We start from the raw sequence: 27,669 nt of genomic DNA, 5'->3' as shown, positions 1-27,669 counted from the left end.
ACTGCTCCACGCCACAGACATAAAGAGCGCCGCTGGCCGCTGCCGCCGACAACCGGCAACCCCCCCCCGCTGAGATAATGACGTCATTTAGCGACTTTTACAACAGCCAATAGCGACTTTGCTTACTGAGGAGTTGGCAACACTGGGCTGACTACCAGTGAGTGCTCGCGGCAGCGCCGCTGCTCGTTGAAAACAGCTGTGATAAGTGATTTCAGGTCCAGAAACATTTGTAATATCACTAGGAAAAGTCGCTAGATTTGTCACTAGTTGCTTTTGACAAAAGAAGTCTCCAAGAGGGTTTGGAAAGTCGCCAGATTTAGCGACAAAGTCGCCAAGTTGGCAACACTAGGCAGCGGTGACGTCTCTCAGTCCGGGACCGGGACTGAGAGACGGAGCTGAGCAGCCAGGTACTGGAATGGAGAGGAGAGGATAGGAGCCAACGGAGCGCACTGCAGGACAGATTTGCCCCGTGCGTAACGGCGCGTAAAATACTTTTAACACGGCTGAAAAACTGTTACAGAATTACCCAGACGTGAGGAAATGCAGAGATGTAAGATCACGGGGCTCAAACCAATAAACGCATACGTTTTGGCAAAGTTGTATCAGTTAGTACATGGTTTTCAGACGTGGAAAATAAAGACGCAAAAACAGCCACCGCTTCCTGGTTTGGTAAATCACATTGCGTGCGCTAAATAAATCGATTTGCATTTACTCCTCCCAGTATTTTGCGCAGAAACGCCCATATTTACATATTCATCAAGGCAAACACGCTAAATGGATTGCACGTGCTATTTTGCCCATTTGAGAGACGCAATCCTCGGTGCGTCCGGTTAGTAGATCAGGTTCCACATGTGTTTGCGAGTGCAATCACGTTTGCACACGTTTTAATACACGCAAACCTTTAGTAAATCCGGCCCAAAATGTTTGTAGTACTGCTGAACAATGTTTAATAAAGTTAGAAAAGTTCGGCTCGTGGCTAGCACGAAGCTAACACTACTTGGACACACACGCACACACCCCTCGGAACCCATACTACCCTTGTTCTTCGTGTGTGTGTGTGTGTCTGTGTTAGTGTTAGCTCAGTGTTAGCACCATGGTTAGCACTAGCCCAACGTTAGCAGCGCTTAGCAAACAACGCTCTCCAACCACAAGCCAGTTTTGACCACCATTTTGTGTTTCCATGGTTTCCTCCAACTTTCCAAGCTTCAACCAATCACGATTTGTGACATGCGTGACCCCCGAGCCGATCTGGCAGCCAAGCAAATCTGGTACCTACACCGGCACAAACCACGAGTTTGGGAGGGGGAGGGGGGGGGGGGGGGGGGGGGGGGGGGGTCACAACTAACAGGTTTGAGGTAAACAATGGTTTACACTTTGCACAGATAAGTCACCTTCTCATCACAATCCACGCCATCTAACTTACAGTACACAGATCAGCTGTTATTAAAACCCAACTCGCTCGCATTAGCTACACAAAAAAACGTAAACAATTAATCCACACTCAAACCGAAGCAATAATAATGTTAACTGTACTCAACAAGCTAGTATTACAAGGTTTACAACAGATATGACAGACAACCTGGGCTGTGTGTGTCTGTGTGCGCGTGTGTGCGTGTGTGTGTAAGAAAGAGAGGGAGAGAGAGAGAAAGTATGTAACCTGCTAGCTGTTAGCCACCGTAGCTCAGGCGTTGGTCTCCCGTCAGGTAGAAGCTGCCGTTTATTCCTCAAATGAAGCTCATGAAGTTGTGGAGCCACTCCGGTATAGACGGTGGGCCGAGGCCCCGTATCAGCTTTAGTTTTTGAAAATAATGATCCCCATGGAGGGAAAACCTGGATCTTTTATGTTTTAAAGTTAATTTTTTTCTCAATCAGATTTTCTTTGTTGGCACTCGTAATTCTTGCTCATTTTTTCATAATCATAGTTTAAAGTTCATTAAATTTGCAGGCAAACGCCGCAGCCTACTATGTCAGTTGAACCAATGGCACGCAGCGCTACAAATCACGTGATGTTATTCAACCAATCAGACCTAGATGCGAGGAGCAGCTGTTGATCTCAATATTTACCTGGTGGACACGGGGTGGAGAGGTGAAGACATTATACGCTAAATAAGAAGCTTACACGTGTGAGGGTAAGTATTAATGTTGTTGGAAAATGCTAGCTATGCGATTTATTTGTATAACCTTTGCGAGGCGGCGTTTATTACGTGTAAAAGGTAGCGCTAACTGTTAGCCGTTAGCCTAATCCTGGCTCTTGTTAACAACTCGTGCTCGCTTAATCAATCAGTCAATTAAGCTTGAGCTTCACGTGTGAAGCGTAGGAGACCTGAATCAATATTTCAATATCACTGACTATTCTCATCGAGTTAATATTAACATTATTCACGTCACACGATGTGAATAACCCAAATTGTTGGAGGTTAAGCTGTGGCAATTTGGCAGCTGGCCAGCGTCAGTCATTAAGAGCTTGTTAAGCCACGCACTCACGGTGTCTGAGTATAATTAACGTTACTGGTTATTATATTGGTGTTACCGTTATACCCAGAGAGAGGGATAACAGAAGGAATTTAAATGATCTAAAGACATGGTTCTCTGTGGTATACCCCAGTCAGCAAATTTCAAACAGTGAAGTAAACTACCCTGAAATGTTGTTGAGCATAATGGCATGTTTTAATAGTTAGGCTAATAATGTATTGATTCATTAGATAAAAATGGACCTTTCTGTCTAAGTTTAAGTTGTATTTAAACCAGCTTCGTGCCATATCAATTATGTGAAAGTTGAATTCAACTAATGGAGTAACAATATTTCCACGAGGTGATACTCCCATGGCAGACAATGAGAAATGGTGCTCAAACCATACACTGTTGGTGAGTTAACTTTATTCTAATATCTAACTGTTAATAAATCAGAATGCTTAGTAACATATTTACAGAAACAAATAACATTAAGGCGAGACACGGCAGTCAAAAACATCGTTTTTTCATGCACTTATCAATTTTGAGATTTTGGGCTATTTTGCTTCCATAACATGTCTTCTTTCAGACTAATACAAAGAAATGGTCTAAAATACACATTATGGGTGTTTATTTTACTTCACTTTGACTGGTGTCGCCTGTAGATTTCTCCTAAATTCACCAGAACTGAGCGTTCTATCGCGGCTACTAGGGATCAGTGGCGAACCGTGGACCCAGACCCTGGGCCTTCAATAGGACCATGTAGCAATACAAAATTAAACATAGCAATATAAATAATAGCCAGAGCCTTGTCACATGGATGGTCGGCATATTACATGTTTCTTTGCCCTAACTGGCTTCACAACACACAAGGTGATTCTGGAAAAACAGTCATTCAAAGCTGGCTATCATGAATCACTTATTTAAAAAAAAAAAAAAAAAAAAAAAATGAAACAAGCAAATCACACATTCACTTATTTGTTTAGCTGGAATGAAAGTAAAATGTCAATCATGAGCTGTTCAACAACTAAAGATGTATTTTTGATAATGGTTTTTGTGTTTGTTTGAGCTTAGACACAGTTGAATTTCACTGTAGATTTAATATTTCTGCCAAAAGTGGCTATAAAACAAACACCTCCTGAGGTGAAATGGGAAAAAGGCACAAGTTCTTTGTAAATGCTCAGCCATTTTTCACTGGCTTTAATGGCTATCAAACTACCGTATGCAAATTGTAGGTTTACAGTACAAATTCAGTTCTGTGCTGCTGCGACGCTGGGTCTGTGGGTCTGGGTCTGGGTCTGGGTCTGTGGGTCTGTGGGGCTTCAACAGCAGAACTGACCCAGCTTAAAGTCAGGCGTTTAATAAGCACCATTTAAACTTTTAATAAATAAATGTGCGCTCCGGCCACAGACTGTAGGCTCCGCTCTTTCCTTCGGTCAGTCGGAGTTCTCAACGGGCTGGACCGAGCAACATGACCGGATGTGACTGCGTTCAGGCCGAGTGCCGGGTGCTCGTACCGCGGCGAGTCGGAGCTTCACCACCCGCTCAGTCAGTCAGTCAGTCTCACAGTCAGGGCAGGAGTCTGTTTCACAAAGCAGGTTTAGTGAAAACTTAGTCTGTTAACCCTGAAATGAGGCAAACTCTGGGATTCCTATCTTGGAGTAGGCTAGATCAACTCAGAGTTCAGGATTAGACTCAATTTGTTGAACCTGCTTTGTGAAACGGATGAAGCAGTTAAACTGGAAACTGCTCAAACGGGCGATCGTGGGCTATGAGGTAGGAATAAAAAATAGGAATAAAAATAGACCCACCTTGAGAATTTACGGTAACTATTCTCTTGATCAGCGTGGTGAAAGCCAATCTCGTTGTTGTTGTTGTCACCGTGGCAAAGTGTTGTGTGTGTACGGGGGAGGGAGGGGCGGGGGGAACGGGGGTGACACATCCAGCAGGAGGACAAACTATCCTGCGTTTAAATAACATGTCGAAGATATCTGCTTGACAACTCATGGAGCTGGAAGCAGCCCTAAATAAGTAACTACACTTTAACAACAAGCCCAAAAACCCGCAACCCACGACTACCAATATTTATAAGCGACTTCACAGAAAAACAAGCCCAAAGTCACGTATAATAAGCGGACTTGGCAACCCGCTCCCTCAGTATTTTGGCGGCTATGTTGTTCTGCTGGGTATTCGCGAATACCCGGAAGATGTCGTGATATGGTCCCGCCCACAACTCAGTGGAATATGATTGGCTAAGACACCTGTCAATCTCAAATTCATGCCCACATTGACTTACATTACACGGGCCTTTAGTCACAGCCACTGAAGGCCCTGCAGGGGGAGTCGATGATTTACTGCCCAGATACCGTTGGAAGAAAAATTGTGATTGGTCCATTCCCCGTTCCATTATATTAACCCATTGTTTCCCAAGAAATATTAGTCCAACTTTATAACAATGATCTAATATTACTTGTGTGTTGCTCACTGTATAAAATTAATAAATAAAATAAAATTAAAATTAAAAATAAAATAAATATATAGTAGCACAAAAATTATTTCTATATTTTTTTCTTAGGCCTTCACTGAATACCTTGAAGGCCCAGAGGGTTCCCCTCTGCTAGGGATGCACATGATTAACCGTTAACCGATAACAAGAACTTTGACCGATTAATACTATCGGTTATTTATTTATTTTATTAGCTCCTTATGTCGTCAACTCATGGGGGCGTGTCGACACGTGCAGAGTTCACGTGCCTTCAGTCATATTTCGCAGCAAAAAGTTACACAGGAGGACTGACAGTATGTGCAGCAGCCCCCATGAAGGAAGATCAGACAATAAATGTAGCCTACATGGACATAGATGTGCATCACCTGTAACAACGGCGCTGGAAAAAAAAAAAAAAAAAAGAGGACGTCGCTGCTCTCCAGCCTGTTCACCTGCAGCTCTCCTGCAGCTCCACAGAGGAGCTCTCAGAGGAGCTCTGCTGTTCCTTCAGCCTGGTGTTTGGCTGCACTTTATAAAAACAGTTCTACATTGGACGATCTAACCTCCAGAGCACATTCAGCTGAGACAGAGCGCACCGATCAGCTGTCGCGGCGCACGTGTGTATTTAACGGCAAAAAAAAAAAATTGAAACCAACATTTTTTTTTTTTTTTTGGGCCGTGCGCCGCAAGATTCTTAATCTTATCGGTTAACGGTTAATAATCGGTTAACGAGCGTCGGTTATCGGTCAGAAAAAAAATTCAAAATGTGCATCCCTAACGGCTACTGAGCCGCGTCTGTTCAGACTCCTGTCATATCAGGTATCGCTGTGAAGCTCTCTTTCTCCTGCACTAATTTGACGGTTCCAAAAATGGTCATTTCCTTTGTACCAGCAACGAATCGTAAAAGTACGAGGGAGGGTCTCATTGGCTGGTGTCGTTTTCCGACAGCGTGATTCGTTTAGAAGCATCACGTGATGCGCTCTGAACAGCACGGAGGGACTTTTAAAAATGGGGAAAGGAAATCGATTTAAATCCTCACATAAAATAAAACGGCAACTCTCACTTGCTAGACAACAAAAGACACAGCACAGAAATTCACCGAGCGATAAGATCCCTTTACAAAGTGCGTCATCACGGAAGCTGTCATCCGTAAAAAACGAGTGTTTGGATGCCGCCGGAGACAGCGCGATACACAGCGGTGGCTTTTTTTTTTTTTTACACATCAGACGTCTGAATGAACTGATCGGAGATTTAATATGTCCCAATTGCGCTGGTACAGGGCTTAAAATTAACATCGATCCTCAGAATCATGTCTTCTGCAGTAGTTTACTTCTCAGTGACAGAGGTGAAACGGATGTGACACTGACATGGGCCAGAGATGATTAGCCAGACATAGAGAAACTGAAAACATTGGTTGTCATATTACAGATGAGCCCAACTCCACCTAAAGTGTTTTTCTTATTTCAGGGTTTCCCGCAGCGCTTTCCTGTTAAGGCGGCCGCCTTAACAACAAAGAGCTGCCGCCTAAACTAACGTCTTAAAAAAATTAAAATGTAGCGATATTCCCCGCCGCCGCGACCCCCCTCCCCCGTCGGACGAGCGCCTTCATTCATCTCCGCATCTTCTCACACACATACACACCACAGAGAAGCGCGCATGCATAACAGCAGCGCACGTGGCGAAACTTTAATACGGCGCCCAGCCCCCCCCCCCCTGCTGTTATTTTTGCAATAGAATCTTTAAAGGCCGTTTTCTCAAAATGAGCTTTTTCTTATACTCTGGACCCGAAATCTCCAGTTTAGCAGCACTTACAGACACCAGACCTTCCAGTTGTATTCCTGCCTATATTCTGAAGGTTTTTACAGAGGGGATTGTTGATATATCATTCACAGCCTGATTTATACCTAAAAACAGGGCGACATTTGATTTTTTTTAGGGCTGGTGACAGTATTTTCTTATTTACAGAGTGATAAAAAGAGATATCCAAAATCCCCTCTGTAAAAACTTTTGACTTTAATATGTCAACAAAATAAAACAAGAATTTTGAAAGTGGCTTTATCCAATCTTCAGATTTCGGGTCTGGAAATGTACACAAATTCACACATATTTAATTAGATACGGTCTCATTTCTATATTTAAGCATAATATTTAAGAAAACATGTAATACAAAAAATAATTGTCTCAATGTAAGTAATAAACATAGAAAGTTTCATGGCAATAGCTGTTAGTTAAATTTTTTACCCTATTCACCTGGGGTGTCTCGCCTTAACATGAACAGTACTCTTGTTTTCTCCATGTGTTCTTGGACACAGTACTGGTTGATGAAGGGTGTTAGCCTCTCATGCTGGCCCTGGGACCACTAGTCATCTTCAAATGACCTATTGCCACAGTTTGTGCATTGGCACAGGTTTGTACATGGTAGCTCATGTATTTTGCAGGTGCATCTGCCCTTAACTCATTGAGTGCCAACCACGTAATTTCTCGTTTTTCGTTCCCATGCGTTGAGTGCCGAAAACGTAATTTTACGTTTTTTGCTTTTTTTTTAAATTATGAAAATAGACACTTTAATACACATTATATGTAAATTTGGGGACTCTACGACGAGGAGAACTGAAATAGATGACGATCAAAGTCACATGACAGCTCATGATCTGGAAGTTTTTATCATAACTCGGCTTCTGCAAACGAGTTCTGCATGCAGATGCAGCGCAGCTGCTCTGCTCTCACCCGCGCTGCTGCTCCAGCTGCTCGAGCTGCTCGGAGCTGAACCAGGAAGCTCTCAGCCGACAGTCCGCCGGTCTTCATCTGGAGCAACACCGTGTCCTCCCCAAAGTCCTCCCGCGGTAAAATCTGATGGTCTCTGGGCCAAAGCAGACCGGCATCACCGACCCGTACCACAGAAGGACCGCGACCACCGGCGGGACCGGTCTTCCCGAGCCGCGGTGGCCGACTGACCCTCACGCTCCGCGGCGAGAAGCTGTGACACGGCACGGTGCGTCTGTGTTATTGTTGTTTAGTGGCGCCCCCCCCGCCCCCGCTGGTGGTTTTGTGAATAGAACAACAACTGTTGTATATATTTATCTTATACGAGCCCTTTGATCCAGAAATGCGAGTGTGAGAAGAGCGACAGGCACAAACAGCGCACCTTTCATAAAAGACGCTCTATCTCCTTTTCTAGAAAAAAAGGAGGGATTTTGGTGAAACCCAGCCATGTTTAGCTTGACTTTTCTCAGGAACAGAGGCACGTAGAAACAAACGGTTTGTGGCCACTTGAAGCATTAAGGTAAACCTTTCAATTGAGCCACAGTATGTGTTGGTGGCAATAATATAGAATACACTGTGGCTCTACATAAAAAGTCAAAAATGGTCTAAATTGCCGGTACACTTGACTAAAACTTTGGAAAGGAGCGCGGCACTCAATGAGTTAACACAGTTTTTTTTTTTTTTTTTTTTTTTACAAGAGCAGTGCACCAGTTCAAGGATTGCCTCTGGCGCTGGGGGAAGTGTCATCCAGTCCACTTCTAAGAAATCTCCTGCCATCTTCCAGCCATGACATTCAGGGGCAGGAATATCAGGCCTACACTCAAGGCTTCTTCTGTGGACTGCAGCCTGATACTTAGCACGCTGGATGTGCTTGTCCAAGCAGTCTTTGTTTGGAGGCAAGTCTCTCTCAGAGCACTTTCCTGACTTGAACAGCTTAACTCTTGCCTTGTTAACATCCATACACTCCTGATCATACAGGTCACATGTGAAAGCCTCCACTGCCTTGCAGAACTCTGGGGATGGAGAGAAACTTGTTCCTAGTTCTCTAAACAGGGTGATGTATTGTCTCTGGGAAATTAGCTTTTTATATGCTTTGGTTTTCCCCAACATCAATTGCCTATTGATGTCAATAATATGTGGATTTCTGCCTTTGACTGTGTGAAAGTACAGGTGACCATCAATTTTGCTGCAGAACCGCTGCGTTTTTGCTTCCATTCATCTTTATAGCATGACATTTGTCCCCATGCCCAATAATGACTGTCGTGTTTCCACTTATGTTTTTTGCAGATGTGCTCCAGTGATGGAAGAAATACTCCAACAAGTTTTCTTTATTTTGCCCACATGCCAGGAATTTTCTCCACTGTTTTGGTGTTTTTTGATCATCACCATATATTTTAATTTTTTGACAGCCTTCTTCTGCTCGCCTGTTTCGCTCAGCATGTTTGATGCTATGGTGTTTGTATGTGTCACACACAAAATGGAGCTCTGTTGACTTGGTTTCCTTGGCTGAGTTGACCAGTGTCCTCAGTACATGGTCAGCATATAGGCCAAATGTTGGCTGTGGCTTTAGCTGCTGCACCATAGCCATAGCATCCCATATCCAAACGGAGCCGTCTGGAATGTCCCTCACTGTTGGTGGTGGGCTGATGTCCTCCAGTGTGTGCGTCAGCTTTGCGTTGTTCGTCTTTACCAGAGAGCCGTCAAAGTTGGCGAGTGATTGTGGCAAAGGACCCAGACTGTAGGAGAGCATTTAATTTATGTTTATTTGTCTGACATTTCCGACATCAATTAATCTGGCAAACAGGTTTCGGTGTTATTTCAGTGCGATTTCTTTTCCTTTGATTTTTGTGCTTGTACTGTGGCCAGTATCTTTGAACGTTTTCATTTTCATTTTCTTTATAGGGTCATGGAATGATGTCTTTGCCGTGGCAATCCTTGTCTCACAGAACTCAGTGAGAGCTTTCATACCTCTTTCTTTCGCCCCCAGTAAATCTCTGGTAACACTGTCTGGTGCTTGTTGGCCAGAGGAGATTTGATTAAGAGACTCTCTACCCAGTGAAGAGTCGAAAGGATTGACCATATTTTGGACAGTGGCTGTAATGCTCATCACATCAGCGTGATCCCTCTGCATTCTGGCGCTGTCCAGCTCAGAATGTAGATGTAATACTGGGCACTGTCCAGCCATTGCTTTACATTCATGTGTGATGGCTGCCCGCTCATGTTGTGTCAGGGTCCATCTGTGAACTGCACCTTTGTTTAAAGAGAACCCACTGATGCCTCCTTTTGTCTTTGAATCGCGATTGACTGTTTGTTCAATGACCTGATCACATGCAGTGCTGTAGGAGGATGCAACGTCAGCAAGAACCCAGATCTTTACTCCATACCGTGCAGGCTTGTTTGGAATATATTGGCGAAAGCCACAGCGCCCCTTGAAGCCCACAAGCTGCTCATCAATGCAGATATCAACCCCAGGATTGTATAGGAGGGGGAGCCGAGGCAACCACATTTCCCACAGGCAGCGAAATGCAGCAAGCTTGTCGTCCTTGTACCGTTGTGGGCGGGTGAGCTTGTCATCGAATCGAATGTTGGCCGTAATATGGAAAAGCGGTAGAGGGGCATTGTTGCTCGAAATATCGGACATCCTTTCTTTTCATCCCAAAGGCTTCGTGCTGACTCATGTCTCGAACGAAAGACGCCTGCCAGAATCAGAAGCCCAATGAAGGCTCGCATCTCAACTGCATCAACATCATGCCAATTCTCAGACCCCTGCCTGCCATGTAGGTTTGTATTGGTGCAAAGCAGCTCGATTATTTCTTCTGTTATAAACAGATCAAAGGCAGAGCTAAGGCTGTTCAAACGAGCAACTGCATACAGGGTGGGCCCTGGGGTGGTACCAGTCGGTGCTGGAATGTAGCGCAGGGTCTCTTCCTCAGTGGGAAACCACATAATTTTTTTATCTCGAGACATCAACGCACCTGCCAGCTCGATGCGTCTCCTTGGGGCTACCCTGGACACCTTGGGTGTTCCACTGCATTCTGGTGGGGGATCAGAGGGTTCCAGTGATTTTTGATGTCCCCCACCTGCTGAAATCCATCAGGAACAACTTGTTCAAATATGACCTACAGGTGAGCACAGTAAAAAAAAAAAAAAACACATCACAATATAATGAGCATAGACGATATCACAACAATATTATACGATTCAAACACTAGCTCATATTTATTTGCATTCCAAGACAAAAGGGAAAAATGTTCGATGGTGCCATATCTCTGGATTTTACGAGCTGGACAAGCTTCACACCATAAAAATGGCTCCAAAACTCACTGAGAAGCACATACATCTGCCTGCCTTCTCAAGGATGCGCGTCAGTTTGGCCACACAGGTCTTTAGCCACACCGTCTCTGCTGGTAAAACTTCACATGGATTATTCATCTTTTCAAGAACTAATCAAAATTAAATCTAGATTGATATGATACTGACCATCTGTCAAATTGTCCCATCTGTTGTGACCCAGGCATTTCTGCAATGGTAACCTTGCAGAGACTACCAGCAGAGGCAAAGGACACAGCGGAGTGCGTTGAGAAAATCAACCGCCTCTTTGATGTGTTAAATTCCAGGTAATCATGTGAATAAAAACAATATATTCACACACATATGACTTATTGAGTACACTCTATTAACTATGACTTACCCATCTACCTAAAACTGTCTGACCTACAGATCAGTCAGGGATTCAAACCCATGGTGGCGACCACTGGGTGCAGGAGGCCAGGTGAAGGAGAACTTCCTGACTGAATGCCTCAATTGGGCGGCAGGCTGGCAGTTCAGGTCTGTTAATAGAAAAGACAAGAAAAGACAAAAAAGAAAATTACACCTAATAAACATCTAGGCCCAGACACACACACTAATGACACTTGTTAATTACATTTCTTGATCAACCTACCTCTCTCTCTAGATCCCAACGTAAACCACCACCATGCCAGGTGGGAATGTGCCTCTCCATCAGGAGCATTTTACTGGTCCACAAGAGGTGCACAGATGCTGGATTGAAATATCTGTGCACCTCAAAATTAAACCAGGACTGCATTGAGGTAATGCAATACACAATAACTTTTCATATACGAAAAGGCAACCTGAAAAATATTATTTTGACCACCTGTCTTTTTTGGGTAGAACCTATTCTCCTTGATCAGGGGCAAAGGCGGGCACAAATATAACCCCAGTGCACGCGAGTTTGCTGCTGCACTGAGGGGCTTGAGTGTATCTAACGTCATGCCGGCCCTATCTGGATCGAGTGCCTCAAATTGTGAGGTGGATGAAGGGACAACACTTCTGGGCACAGCTCACATTGACGCCGTCCCCTCCACCTCCACCACCACCACAGATGCACAGACCTCAGTGGCTCTACATATGTCCCTGGAAGACAACAAGAGGATGTCAGTGCCGGACATTGTGGAAGACAAGGTCATTTACACAACACAAAACGCTGCATTGACACACCTCTGCAGTCAGTAATCGTGAAACAGTCAACATAATGATAATGCCATTTTTGGTGTAACACTATATTTCTCTTACTTTGTAGACTGTGGGTGATTGTATCCAGGAAGAGGGCCTGTACTATGTCGCCGGCTGGATTGTTCGGGTCCTTCAGCAGGAGGACGTAGTACAGGCCTGTCCACAATGCGAGGTACTGCTGTTGGGTCCAAGACATCAAGACCACAGCTATGCCGCAAGTGTAGACCACCCCTTCCTGGAGGCAAAGAAGTACAATGCTGTTGCAAACCTGATGAAACCATCCCAGGGGTTTTTCGCTGCCATCAAACTTTTGGAGGGTGAGTTTGACAAGAACGTCAACGCCTTCTGGCCTCACAGGGGCATCACCCAAAACCTGGAGATGACTCTGGAGAGGATGGGGGCGTTCGCCAACCTGTTTAGGCAACACCCCGAGCATGCCATCCTGTTGGGCAAAATAGCTATAAAAAAAATGGTCATGTGCAGGCTCGGGAGAGAGATCCGGGAGAGGAACAGGAGTCTGCGGAAAGCACAAGGCTCCAAAACAACCCAGAGAAAGTTGTCGACTTTCACAGCCTAATGGCTCCGGCAGACCTGTTAAAAAAAACAAAAAAACAAAGCCGACTGGTGGGGAGTCTACGATCTTGGTACAAGAACTGTTAAAAAAAACATGGACATGGTCCAGAATATTAATGTGCTACTTTAGTGATACAGACCGTAGCATGAAGTTGAATAACTTTTTGTAAGTAGTGTGTGTGTTGATTGTGCTTGTGTGGATGTTTTAAGTTTGCTGGCATTCTGTTTACGCGTTCGTTTTGATTTGTCGATTGTTGATTTGTTCCCAGCCTGTATTATTGGGATCTCATTCCATTCTTACTCAACACCACACACAAACACACCACCGCACAAATAAATTAATTTGTCAACCAACAAGAAATTATCATTGATTTATTTTAAAAAAATGTCCCTCCTTCATACCCGTCAACTTTGAGCTTTGAAAAAAGGGAGATGTCCCCGGGATATTGACCCAATTTACAGATTAACTGTTATATTACTTTTCAGCAACATTACGATAATGGATGAAAAACGACGTGGAGCAGCAAAGCTAGCTGCTAACGTTAGGCTAAGCAAATAGCAGATAGCCATCCAGCAGCTAAAATCAATGTCGCTGAGCACAATTAGCATTGTTCGTGGATTAAAAATAGCTTAATCGCTGATGCCCCCCCCCTAAAAAAACAACTTCTGAACAGTATTCACATGTAAAATATTTGCGCATTAGGGTTTTTACATTGACTAACCAGAACTCTTCGTCACATGTTTATTCAACCAGAGAGCTCTAACAGCTGATTGCACCCGTTGTCAATGCATTTGCTAAAGTGGAGCAGCAAAGCTAGCTAACAACCACGTTGTTTTAATGCTAACTTTAGGCTAAATAGCAGATAGCCAACCGGCAGCTAAAATCAATGTTGCTGACATTAATCGTGGATTAAAAATATCTTAATCGCTGATGCCAGTGGAGCGTCTTTTGCGCGAGCGTTTCCATTGTTTTCAATGTAACCACGTGCCTTGCGCGCGCAAAATTCGAAGCGACGCCGACGCGCCACAGAATCAGCTGTACGGACCTGCTTCACCAGCAGCAACATGCAGCCCGGCTCTCAGTGCTTGCTGCTTTCAGCAGCTCCCTCTCAGCGAGCGGCAGCTCAGTTCTCCCCCGGTCCAGCCCGGATCTCTACTCCATAGCTGCCGTAGCAGCAGTGTGATACCAGTACATTTAACCGCATTTTTAACTTTTATTAGACACAAGGTAGGGAGTTCACGTCTCGCCTGCCTCCCTCCTCTCCACACGGCGGTGAGTCCTCCGTTCAAACTGACAGACAGACAGGCAGATCGAGCAGTGAAGCTGCTGAGAGGGTTGCTTAGTAACGGCAGACGCGACCATAGACGCGAGCTCGGAAGCGCTTTGAAAAACGCATGCAAAACGGCGTTTTGCACGCGTTTTCAGGCGCTTCATGTGAATGGGGCCTAAGTCAATTCAACTAAGTTGCCATACGTAGCTGTCACAAATCGGGTAGCGATGCAAATCGGGTAGTGACAGTGCCGTTGTCATGTCGCCTTGTTGTTACAACTACTTCCGGGTAGAAAACCAGCATTCGAACAATAGTGACGGACGAGAGTTTCGCTATATCTAATTTTTCATGTCACTATATCACCGTTTAGACTAATCTGATGTAAAGTCTATAAAACCAATGATTGGACAAACATTACTATTGTGTGCACATTTTTGTAATTAGTCATGGTTATCAGAGATTAGCTGGGCTAACGGTTAGCTACCTGTTTAACTTTAATAACTCAGTGACTCAATAAACGGTCCATGAAAAAATATTTTCTCCAGCGGATATCTTAGTTACAACATGATTGAGCTAACTGGAGTAGTTTCGTGTCGTGTCCGACAACGGGAGGGTTTTAACCATAGACATAAAAAGAGTAGATGCCGCATTGAACGTTGGGCCGCGAGAAATGCGGCCGCCATCTTGAACCGGTCATTCTACCAGATAAGTTCTATGATTGACTAGTTGAGCCTATAAGTTGAGCAGCAGAAGGAACAAGATGCCAGAGCACTGTGCAGCGTATTCCTGCTCTAATCGGCGGACAATCGAGAACAGGACTCGGGGGATTACTTTTCACAAGTAAGATTGAACATTACTATTGGTTGTATTTTGTGAATCGAATATTACTGTAGCCTACTGTATTTATGTCCACGGTCCCCGTGTTTCCCCGGCTATGAACTAACTGACTGAGATTACAACTGACACAAGAATGCTATTGTAGAAATAAAACAAATATTACTGGTGTAGAATGAGGGTTCGTTGTGGTGGTATAAATCTTGATGATCGGGAAAACAGGTACTTTATGTTTATGTTTACACTCCACTTTACTGACCGGCCCCGTCACCATGACAACCACAAACAATCACCACTACCACACACATCACAGGCAAGGGGAAACAGCTGATGATAACGACACATAGGAATACAGGCTACAAAATAACAACTATTAATATATTAACTTTACACTGGTATAACATTGACCAGCAAATTTTACACAGGCGGCACAGACTTTCTCATTGGCCACACTTTGATTGTAATAACGTCCTTCACCAGAGTCTTCCTCATTAACACACATATCCGATCAAATAGCCACTTTTCTCGTCCACACAGTTGGAGAAAGGGTCTGGTTATGGATGCTTTCGGTGACTACAACATAGAGGAAGAGGGCAAGTTTATCAGCAAATGTTATGCAAAATTCAGATGTCAAGCCATCAGTTCCAGAAGATTTGTTTAGGCTAATTTAAGTTGCTGAATGGCTGATCTGACTGGTTACTTGCTTGTCACAGGGGGTCCTTTGGCCAATATTAATAGATTTTAACTGTTTGTTACATTTTATCATAGTGTGATGTATACAGGTTCATTTAGAACATGAAACAATGGTTGGATACCTTTTTTGGATCATCTGTGACAGCTCCATCAATATTAAGTTTTTGAATGCAGCTCGCTCTACTGTGTGACTTTTCCAGCCTTGCTCCTCTTCGTCCAGCCATTGCGTTCTGGATCTCACATAAGATTCTTCTGCTTTAACTCTATATTTCATCTAGCTTGAGCTGCTGCTCAGCTAGTACCACTTCAATGAGTTTAGAAACATTATTTTAAGGCCGAAATACTACGTAGTGTTGCTTTGAAAATGCAGACAACATAACATCTGATTGTGGAATAGTTTGCAAACAAGCTTATTCACAATTTAAGCAGCTTTGGTTCATTACCGACAGATATGCATCAAAATAGGAGTGTTGTTGAAGAAAGGTTGTAAGAGATTTGAAGGAAGAAAATAAGCTTGACCTCCTTTGTAAAATGTTTTTGTGTAGACTCTACAGAATCTCCTGTTTTCATTTTGAAGGTTTCCCAAAGACAAAGCTGTGAGGAAGAAGTGGGAAGTGGCTTTGAGGAGGGAAGGATTCACTGCAAGTGATTCATCTGTGCTTTGCTGTGAACATTTTAAGCAGGGCGATTTTGATAGGACAGGTCAAATTGTCCGACTCAGAGATGGTGTTATTCCATCCGTCTTCAGCTTCCCAGTTCACCTCCAAATAGTAGGTCAGGGGTAGGCAACTATATTTGTCGAAGGGCCAGAATTTTTCTCAACAGACACCCCGAGGGCCGGACATTCAAAAGGCCTAGATTGAAATTAAATTCACCTTTTTGCTTAATAATTTGGTTGTTTATATTTTTATTTCTCTTGTGCACATCATTTTTTATTTATACACATCTTTGGTGTTTTGTTTTGTATGATATAAAATTAAAAATCTTGACATAGCCCATCATATCATCATTTACATAAATGCTGCTGGAACTTTACACTGCTGGCTTGTATCCTGAGACATGCCCTGTGATTTTCAGTTTAAATATGAAAGGAGGCTGACCATCAGGTCTGTTTTCATGATACAAGTCATTGGTCCTGACATGTGTGTTTCTCTTCTATAACACACATTCTACATCTCGGAGGCGACGTCTTTCACGGGCTTCCTTCGCCTTTCAAACGAGGCAGAGCTCAGTGGGAAACTTTAGGAGAGACACGGGAAGGCACCGGGACACAACACCGGGGGAGAAGCAGGTCCGTGCAACCGCGTGCAACTGTGCGCCGCGGGCGTGCACGGAAAAACAACCGCGTTGCATCAAATGTGCGCCGCTACAGCTTTTGAGTTGGGAGCGCACATGACGCGCGTCTCCATCTGAACGGCCCCCCATGCATGATGCACACACGAAGGTGAACCGAGGCCAAAATCACCCATAGCCTTTGCAGACAGGCAGGGAAAACCAAGGGGGTGGATCTGACTACACGCAGGCGTAGCTCACAGTCGGCCATATGAGGACGGGCAACTGTCTCTGACTCTGGCTGCAGTTACAGTGCAGTAGTTAGGTGATCCAGTCATCTTCACTAAAAAAACTATTCATAAGTCTGTGAAAAATAAATCAGTATGTAGCTATTACTTTAACTATTTGCATAATGTCACTATAATGTTACTTTTACAAAAAAAAATACATTATTAAAATTATCTATGATTCTAAATATGCTGCATCATAACTGCATAAACGTTCATAAAAATCAAACCGTTTTGAAATCGGACAAAAACTGAGCAAGTTATGGTCATATAGCAGAACATGCAGCAGAGGCTTAATGCTCTGAGGGAGAGAGTTGCCCGTCCCAAGATGGCCGCCGTACTGGCTACGCTTTGTCATTGGGGAGAGCAGAATTCAACATAACATAACAAGAGTTCTTCCCTTGGATTTGAACCAGTGACCTTGGGGTTGGCAAAAGCCACCCTACCCCTTACACTACAGTGGAGTTGTGGGGAAGAGGTTGAGACTTTGATGAATGTGATATTTTTCAATGATGCTTAAAAAAAAAAGTAAGGAAAGTGCAGAAATTAGCCACACCAAGCAAGAAGAGGACTATTTTTTGACCTGTGACTATTTTTTGGTGAATTAAAACGAATCAAAAAGCACTTAACAGCAAGTTACAAAGTTGAGCTCCTTCTCCTGCTGCTGTGGAAAAAATGCAATGAGAGCAGAGAGCTCCCTGGCTGCATTTAAAAAATATTTTAAATTATTATCTAAGTCTCTTTGCATTTTTGACCAGAATTTTAGCCAGAAGACAAGTGTGGCTACAAAACTGGAGAAAATAATTTGTCTAGAGTTTAATTTGCAGAAAAAGTTAAATATTTTAAAAAGTATAAATAGTTAAAAAGAGAAAAGTAATGCCGATAAAGTTCAATAAAAGCTGCACGTTTTGATATATGAATTGTTGAAGTAGCACAAAGTATGAAGGACTAGAAGAAGACCGTAAAAAGGCGGAAGAAAATGGCCGAACAGAAGAACAATAGTGTGAATGCTGAAAGCATTCACACTAATTACTACATAATTAAAATATGTAATAAAGAAGACATTCACATAATTAGACCTTGCCTAAAAACAAAGGACACAGTCATTTTAGATACTATACAAAGTACTCCTACAACATCACTGTCTTTACCAATTAGAGCTACACTCTAATTGGTAATTGTGCAAGAACAAAACAGTGTGAAAATGATCGATTTAACAAAATGTTATAAGGCGCGTTTCCACTGCAGGAACTTCGGGGTAATTTTACGGGGCCAGCCCCGTTGGTGCGTGTTTCCACTGCAGGAACCTCCCCCTCAGGGCCATTTACAGGAACTTTTACGGGGGCCAACGGAGTACCTACTCCAGGGTAGGTACTCCGTTCGGCCCTGAAAAGCTCCTGGGTGGGGGCTCGAGGTTAACCCGGCGCTGATTGGCTAAAGCTAGAGCAGGCTCTGACGCTACCAGAAAGCACCAAAACAACCAACCGGCATTTTTAAAAGGGGGAGCAGAAGAGGAGCATTAGCCGCTGTAAACAACAAGAAAACAGCAGGAAGATGTACACAAATGGACCGACGACGAGGTGCAGACATGATTGCAGTCTACAGCACCGATGAGATTCAGAGGGGGTTTGAGTCATCGCGGCGAAATGAAAATATCAGCGCACTTCGACACACTGGGGATCCATCACGCCACAAAACAATGCCGTGAAAAGTAAAAAAAAAAAAAAAAAACTCAAGCAGGATTACAATCAACCGCCATGTGCACAAACACACAAACCAGAAACGCGCCTACCGCCTCAGCTCCTTCCATCCTTCTTCTCCGTTGTTGTTATGATTTTTGTTTGTGACCTGCCTGGGTGACGTCACGGTCGAAACTGTCGCACAGCGATTAAGCGGCGATCGAAACTCATGACGTCACCGCGGGGTCCGACTCTGCAGTGGAAACACGGCCACCGAGAGGGCCGAGAGAGAGGACGGTTCCTGTAGAAGTTCCTACCCCCTCCCTTTACCAGGAACTCCTGCAGTGGAAACACGGCTATATATATTTTTATACCACACACACACACTCGCTCAAATGTGGACCCTCCCTCTCCTCTCCACTACCACGACTATGCAACTGGCAGAGCATGGATAATTTCTGAATATTTATATAGGGTTCGGCTCTTGGTTTTTTTAGTGCTTTAAGTGGAAGTGTGTCTGTTTGACTTGTGTTTAGATGTGTCCAAAATGTCATCTCTCTCTCTCTGACCTAATTGTATTGATACTCTTGATTTATATGTATTTTAATTTTCTCTGAGTGTGTGTGTGTGTGTGTGAGAGAGAGAGAGAGAGAGAGAGAGAGAGAGTGAGAGAGAGATTTATGTATTCATGTATGAAATATAGCCTATTAATACTCTATAAATGATTTCTATTGTTGTGTTTATATTTATAGTGTTTGCAAAACACCTATCATACATCACATATATCATATATCAGAATATTCTATTACTGTTAATCCCACTATGAATATTAAAATACGCCGAACCGTGTCCTGTCCTTACACTGAGTGGAGCGGGTGACCGGTCCAAGATGGCGGTCCCACCGCTCGTCAGCGCCAATTGATAGCTTTCAGTCACGTGACTTCCCAGGGACCTGGCGGTCAAAAGCAACATTCCAAAATGGCCCCGCAACGGACTTTCTATGGACAAACAACCGAGTAATGACTTAAATCATCTGCCAGCAGCCGAGAAAGAAAGATATAAAAACAACTTTGAAGTTTTGGGCACTTGTGGCCCATATTCAACACCAGCTGCTGTATACGAGCTGTTTAAGATGACCAGTTCCCTGCCGAAGCTCGAGTGGTCAGTTGAAGTGGTAGAAATGTACCTGTAACTTTCCTGTGCGGGAACACGAACACACACACACACACACACACACACACACACACACACACACACACACACACACACTTCAAGCATCTTAGACATTTTTAGTACAGCATTTATCCTTTACATTTTCTCATTTAACCTGCCTGCCTGTCTACAAGTTATTGCAACTTTGCCAGCTTGAAAACTAAATAAAAAAGAAATAAACCTAATTACTTCCACAAAAATCCAACGAAGCAGTATCATAATTTTAAAATCTAACAGAGGAGCACGACAAGATGAAATAACACAACCCCCCCCCCCCTTCCTAGCAAGATCAGCGCCCACGAATCCCACCTCGTCTCAGCGGCACCGTGACAGAAATGCGCCCCGTAACATATAAACTAATTCCCTTTTATGTATTTAACTATTCAATTATTAAACTATTACCAAACTTACTCGAAACCTTTTTGGGCGGCATTTCGCCTGCCACTGAAGAGGCTGTCGTTGGCGGTTACATGCTGCTATTCCGACATGCCGCTATTTCGACATTGACTTCTAATTGTCGGAATAGCGGCATTAACATTATTTTTCAAGCGTCCCACTATTCCGACATTTTTTTTTTCATTGTCGGAGTAGCGGCACTTTACTATTTTTCAAACATTCCACTTTTCCGACATTGATTGATTACCTTGTAGTCAGACGTGTCCTTCTGATTTTTTTTTTTTTTCATCTGATACACTGTTTCTCATACACAAATACATAGGCCTAGAAGAAAAAACAAACCCTCCAAGTTTAAAAACACACAGGCAGCTGAGATTTGGGAGGTTTTTGTTTTTATTGTAGCTTATTAAAATGCAAGATCATTTATCTGACTGATTTATTGCCCGATGCCATGTATCTCGCTTTCTTTCCCCCACCCTCCGCCCGTTGTCACTTTGTTGTCACTTTGTTGCCGCTCCACAGAGCGCACATGGCTAATTAATATGCACGTGCTGACCATATATGGTTGTGTCTAGGCATTCCGGGGACGGAGGTGTGTTCACGTGCGTAACTGCGCACCATTCTTGGATCCAGTTTGATTTATCAAAGAGAAATTGTGGAGAGTTGTGCACGCACAGTTTGATAGATCTGAAAAAGTTGTAAATATTTTGGGTGTCTTTTCGCCGTAGGCCTAAGCAAAACATTTAGTAGCAGCAGTTTTACACTGCTTACTTACAGTTTTGATAAATGAGGCCCCAGGCCCTAAGCCCAGAGCCCAGACGCTCACAGATGCAGCTCCGCGGCTCATCCGCGGCACTGTCCGTGGTGCTGAAGGTGACAGGTTAACTTGACAAACAAACTGCAGCATAGTTCTGTTTGTTCATCATGTGTGTCAGTTTTGTTTGTGACTTGATAGTTTGTTGAGTTTAAGAACATCACTCCCTCATCAAACTGGTGATAGGCATGCTGAAAAGAAAAGAGAGAGAGAGACGCGCCTGGGTATCGCAGCTGTAAAAAAAAAAAAAAAAGACGACGTGTCGGAATAGCGGTATCAAAAAGTGTCGGACTACCGGCATGTCTGAATAGCGGGCGGACCCCGTCGTTGGCAGCCCGCCACACAATCAGCCGCTCCGTGTCCTGCTCTGTCCCTAATAAATTAATAAATACATAAATAACAACACGTAACGTTAGATTTGTTGTTTTTCGATCACTCTCGTACATCAAATTACGGATGTGAAATTTTAATGTGGTACTTACATTTGTATTCCTGAGGGACGCTCACGGGTACGCTGCTTTGGCTGCCTTGCTCCGCCATTTTTACATCCAGCCAGGCTCCAACGCATTGCATTGTGGGAAACAGTAGGCAGAGTAGACTGGTCGGATGCATACTGGAAATATTTTCCGAATCAGTACGACATCCGGGAACTTTTCGCATACTGCAGATTTTGCTTTTGTTCGCATACTGCATACTACATACTACATACTACATTTTGGCCAAATCAGTACGTACTAGCAGTATAGTATGCGGTTTCGAATACAGCCCGGGTGTCTTCACCCACGTCCGCGGTAAAGCCACAGTCGCTGGGTGTCTTCACCTACGTCTGCGTAAAGGTGAGGGCGTGGCTTCAGAGAGAAGTCTGAGGAGAGGGGCTGGGACTTGTGTATGCCTATTTTCGAAATGCCAGAAAGTTTGTCAGCCCACAGTGAGGTGACTCTGTTTCCACTGAAATGTATTTGAATTTGGCCTGTGTTTTTCAACTTTGTGGATTTTTTTCCAGCTTCCATTGCTCCACTGCTCCCCTGCAAACCTACAGGTTTCTTCAGAGGTATATTCCATGGTTTTCGATCTCTTATATTTCATTAGTCACCGCCAACTCACAAGAGTATCTAACTCCTCATTTGCCAACTTCTCACCTCATAAGGTGAAAGGGGTCCTGTTCCACAGAATTGTCTCGTCTGCTCTTATTTTAGGTTCAGCCAGAAAGTTTGTCAGCCCACAAATGTATTTGAATTTGGCCTGTGTTTTTCAACTTTGTGGATTTTTTTTCCAGCTTCCATTGCTCCACTGTTCCACTAGTCCACTGCTCCACTGCTCCCCTGCAAACCTACAGGTTTCTTCAGAGGTATATTTCATGGTTTTTCCCATCTCTTATATTTCTTTAGTCACCGCCAACTCACAAGAGTATCTAGCCTAACTCCTCATTTGCCAACTTCTCACCTCATAAGGTGAAAGGGGTCCTGTTCCACAGAAATTGTCTTGTCTGCTCTCATTTTAGCCAGAAACTACCCATACGTTTCTAAGGAACAAAGCTCACTACACTTTGCAGGCAGTGGAAAGGTAATTATGGGTTAACTACGGTGACATTTCCAGCAGTTGCCACATCTACCCTTTGCTTTTGGGAAACAGATATTGCAGCTAACCATAAGGTAAGACTGTGGAAATTACAATTGCATCAGGTTAATCACACTGAAAGTACTTGACTATATCATGGAAACGACAGGCTATTTACTCTTTAATTACCCAATACTTAGCAGTAATTCACTGCAATTCTACTACTACAACTTGTCTATTTTACTAGACAGTCATTTCTTTGCTGTATTTCTTGACATTACCTTGCAATTAATTGTTATTTCTGGGCTATATTTCTCAACATTACTACACAATTGACCATTATTACTGGGCTATTTCTACACAATTAAAAGTTATTTCCTGGCTATATTTCTCAACATTACTATGAAATTTACCGTTATTTCTAGGCTATTTCTTGACATTACGCAATTAATTATTATTTCTTGATAATTTCTTGACATTATGACGTAATTAACGGCCTGGAAATTAAAGGGTTACCGATTTCCCCTCTTTAAAAGGTCAAGGTTTATTTTATCCTTCAGTAAGAACGGGATAATTACGCTAACCTAATGGTTAACGTTAGCGTACAAAGGCAATAGGCTGATGTGTTACTCACCATCTCAAACGTCCACCTCGGCGGACTCGACCATGTCCACCGGTTCGACCACTGGTTTCGTCCCGAGGATTTTGTGTAGTTCGTCGTACCAGGGGAATTTGTCTTTTTCGTCTGTGGCACTTCCGCTTTTGGCAAGCTGATCTCTGATCTTGATGTACTGTTGTCTCAGCTTTTTTGCCTTGGCCCGGTACTGCTCGAGCGAGCGCTCATAACCCCCCCCTTTCATGCGCTTGCTAATCATTTTGTAGACATCACTGTTTTTATGTGTGGTGTCCAAAAGTTGCGATATAGCCTCATCTGCCCAAATATTGATGAGATATTTTACCTCCTCACTGCTCCAAGTCAACCCGCGGTTCATTGTTGCCATTGCTCAGCTGGGTTACACCCCGCCTTTCCGACAATAGACTTCCATTCATCGTAAAAGCGGGGTTTTCTATTTTTTCTAAAGACCCCGCTACTCCGAAAAGGCTATTGGGGGAAACCCCCAGTGCGCAGTGATCCTTTTTTCCTTTTTGGGGTCATGGGGTCAATTAGGCTAATTGCAAAACAAGCAAATACTTCATATTAATGACATATAATGTTCATTATGCTTCTAGCCTGTCTAGCCTCTACGGGAGCGTACCTATGTTCCCCGGGTCCTATGTTCCCCGACCTTTTGTTTTAAAAAAGGTCCTATGTTCCCCGTTTTTTCCAAAAAAAGCTCCCATGTTCCCCGGTTTGTATGGAACCGGGGAACATAGGACCCTTTATTTAAAAAGAAGGTCCTATGTTCCCCGCTGTTGCCGGGGAACATAGGACCTTCTTTTTAAATAAGGGTCCTATGTTCCCCGCTGTTGCCGGTTGACACACACGCACGTTTTAAGACATGCGTACAGATGTGATACAGTCAGTGGAAGCTTAATAAATAAACACAAAGTCTCCCCCCCGTGTGCAGGTGTCTGTGTGTGTGTGTGTGTGTGTGTGTTGGCGCGTGGTGAGGGCGAGTGAGGGAGAGTTTGTTGGTCTGTCCACACGAGAGACGCCGAGGTGACCACGCCAATCCTCTCCCTCGTCCCGCTTGGCTGCAGACGGACCCGGCCGTGCTGCGTCCAGACGGGCCTTTACAGGGTAACAACACACCATAAATAATCCACTATGATGCTTTGGAATCGCCCCCACACCAGCCGTCCAAACGCCGACTGCCACGGTCCCATTAATGCACCTGTGCGCATTACGCACACAACTTACGGCAAAAAAACAAACAAAACATTCATTCATTCATTCATTACAGGTCCGCACATCCCCGTGCGCAAACGCCAAGGATAATTGATCATGAAAAAAACCTGGGGAGCAAAGCTGCAAATCAACGAGCCCATAGCTCCAACAGACTATTGAGAGTGAGGAGTTGTCGTCACAGCTCAGAGCCCCACCCCCCTTCTCCGCCATGATGGAAGGATTCCGGTGGCAAAAGCCTTACTAGTCTATGGGCAAAACAAAATCGTCTACTCCGTAATTTACTGTTTTACAATGCCTGGAAATCACTGCTGTGTTAAAAACTGCTCCAGTGATTTACTTTCTCCTCATTCTTTCTTGTAATTTGTTGATCTGTTGGCGCAAAAAAGAGCTAGAATTTAGTCCGTCTCTGTGCTGTTCTGATGACGTTGCCCCTGGCAACCGATAGCGTCTCCTTCCATCATGGCCGACCGGACTGTAAAAAGCTCAAACCCCGCCCAGATTAGACCAAATCGGCACGTGACTCCTCACTCTCAATAGGCAAAACCCAGTGGATCACTACAAGTTGTTGCAACTTTGGGGAATTTCCTCCGGATAAAAAAGGCTTACAAACAGGGACCAGGACAGCTTTATAATATGCACAAAGATCCAAAGGAAACGAAAGGTAAAGAAAAAACAAACAAACAAACAAAAAAAGCAACAGCACAAAGTAGTTAAAATGTGTGTTTTACGCATGCCTCTGTGCGTCTGCCTGTTCAGCTCCACCTACACGTAAAATGACATTTGGCTCAGCCAAGACGTCCGTTGTCTATGCTCACAACCATTACAACAAACGAAATTATTCCAAGCAAATCATTTGGTGATTTGAAAGCCTAACAAATTGACATTTTCATTCTTTAAGATGAAGAAACTTTGCAAAACTTCTTTCCTGCCACTTCTTTCTGTCATTTTACTGCACGTTTGTTACCAGTTTCCATCATATTTGTATCACAATAAATCCTGAGAAAATGTTTATTATAGCAGCAAAAGGAAATGTGCAATAGTAAATCATATGCATTAGGTTCTCAAATCAGCTGTTAATCTGCAGGGAGGGCAGGAGTCATAAACTGAAAAACAAATGTGTAGACGAACAGGAGAGCTGGTAGGAAGAAAGAAAAGAAAGAGTCAGAGCGCAGCGCATCCTGTGGATAAAGATGCATCCGCCGCGATCTCCGTCTCTCACTCTCTCTCAGTGACGCGCTGTCATTCATTTCAGCACCGAGACAGCGGACAGCGCGCTTGGTCACAGTTCAGCACTAGACAAAAGATATCAGTAGTTCACTCTGTGGCAAATACATCCATGGCACTGTCCATAAGGCAGAAAGAGAACTCAACACTGTCTTCTCCACAAGTAGAAAAATATAATAATAAAATAATAATATAACGCATTTTATAATGAGCTGGGTTGAGGGTGAGGAAGACAGAGTCCTGTCTGTCTGTGTGTGCCTGTAGGTGTGTGAGTGGGGAGGAGCAGAAGAAGTGAGAGTTGTAAGATAAGTTTGTGTTATGTTGTAGTTACGTCGGTTGGGACGCTACTGCGGAGCGGAGCCAATTTCATTTCTGTGCCGATTGTGCCAGTTGCGCCAGAGCGCGCACCTCTGTGCCAGGCTCGCGCTCTGCGGCGATTTGTGTTTATTCATTTTAACAGAGATGCTGACCGATTGAGTCCAGTAAAAAGTATGAGAGAGAGAGAGAGATTCTCCGCGTCCGTCAACCGGCAACGGTGGGGAACATAGGACCCTTTATTTAAAAAAGGGTCCTATGTTTCCCGGGTCTTTGGGTGAACAGTGGGGAACATAGGACCTTTTTATAAAAGAAGGGTCCTATGTTCCCCGGTTCCATACAAAGCGGGGAACATAGGGATGATCCCGCCTCTACCTGGTCTTTTTACTAAACTTAACCAACTCCTTTCTTCATTGCCTAAGCCCGACCAAAGCATCTCCCTCAGTCAGCTGTCAGCCTCGCGCCCCTGTGTGCTCAAACCGGGTTCAGCCGCGCTTGAGCGGCGCGGGGGGGGGGGGTATAAATATTAGGCGTATACTGTGTGGAGATCTCCAACAACGGAGTCCGGGAGGAAGCAAGTGGGACAGATCTGCCCAGTCTCTGAGCAGAGCACGTTTCACAGACAAGCCACAAAGCAGAATGTAAACAACGTCACGCGGTTCAGCACCTTGGACAGCTGTGGGGGGGAGGGTGTCGGAACAGCGGGGTGTCGAAGTGGAGGTGTGTCGGAATGGAGGGCTGTCCCCGCTCAGCTGATGGGTTGTTGTTATGGGCCGTTGCTATCATAGAATCATGCAATGTGAACGCAAATGGCCCAGAAAAAAGAACGCAACAGTTGTATCAGTTCAGTTGCTGAATCGGAACAACTGCAGGTGTGAAAGCGCCCTAAACTAAAGTCATAGAACAATAACATCATCCACAAAACCATGGTCCAATATACAGACATTACAACATTGTGTACTCAGCATGAATTAGCATTTAACTCATTGAGTGCCGCGCTCCTTTCCAAAGTTTTAGTCAAGTGTACCGGCAATTTAGACTTATATTTTTGTAGAGCCACAGTGTATTCTATATTATTACCACCAACACATACTGTGGCTCATTTGAAAGGTGAAACTCTCTTATGTGTATTCTGTACAAGTTCAAGGTTCTTGAACTTGTACAGAATACAAAAATATATATACAAAAATATAAGTCTAAATTGTTGGTCTTATGCATTTTCTGAGTTGTTCACCTTTATTTTAGGCACCAAAAATTTTGCCTGGTAAAAAACCACTGTGGCAGGTAGATTTCAAAATCCACCTGCCACAGTGGCTGGTGGCCAAAAAAGTTAACTTCAGGCCCTGCTCCTAAACCATGTCAACACACCTCAAAGGTGCCACCTCTTGACCACATGTGATATTGTACTGAACATCTGTACAATTGTGAGACGAGAGATGTTCATCACAGGAGGAGGTCCCCCGCCAAAGAAAGACGATT

This window comes from Trachurus trachurus, assembly GCF_905171665.1.
Source record: "Trachurus trachurus genome assembly, chromosome: 22".
Lineage (NCBI taxonomy): Eukaryota > Metazoa > Chordata > Actinopteri > Carangiformes > Carangidae > Trachurus > Trachurus trachurus.
This window is presented reverse-complemented; position numbering follows the sequence as displayed.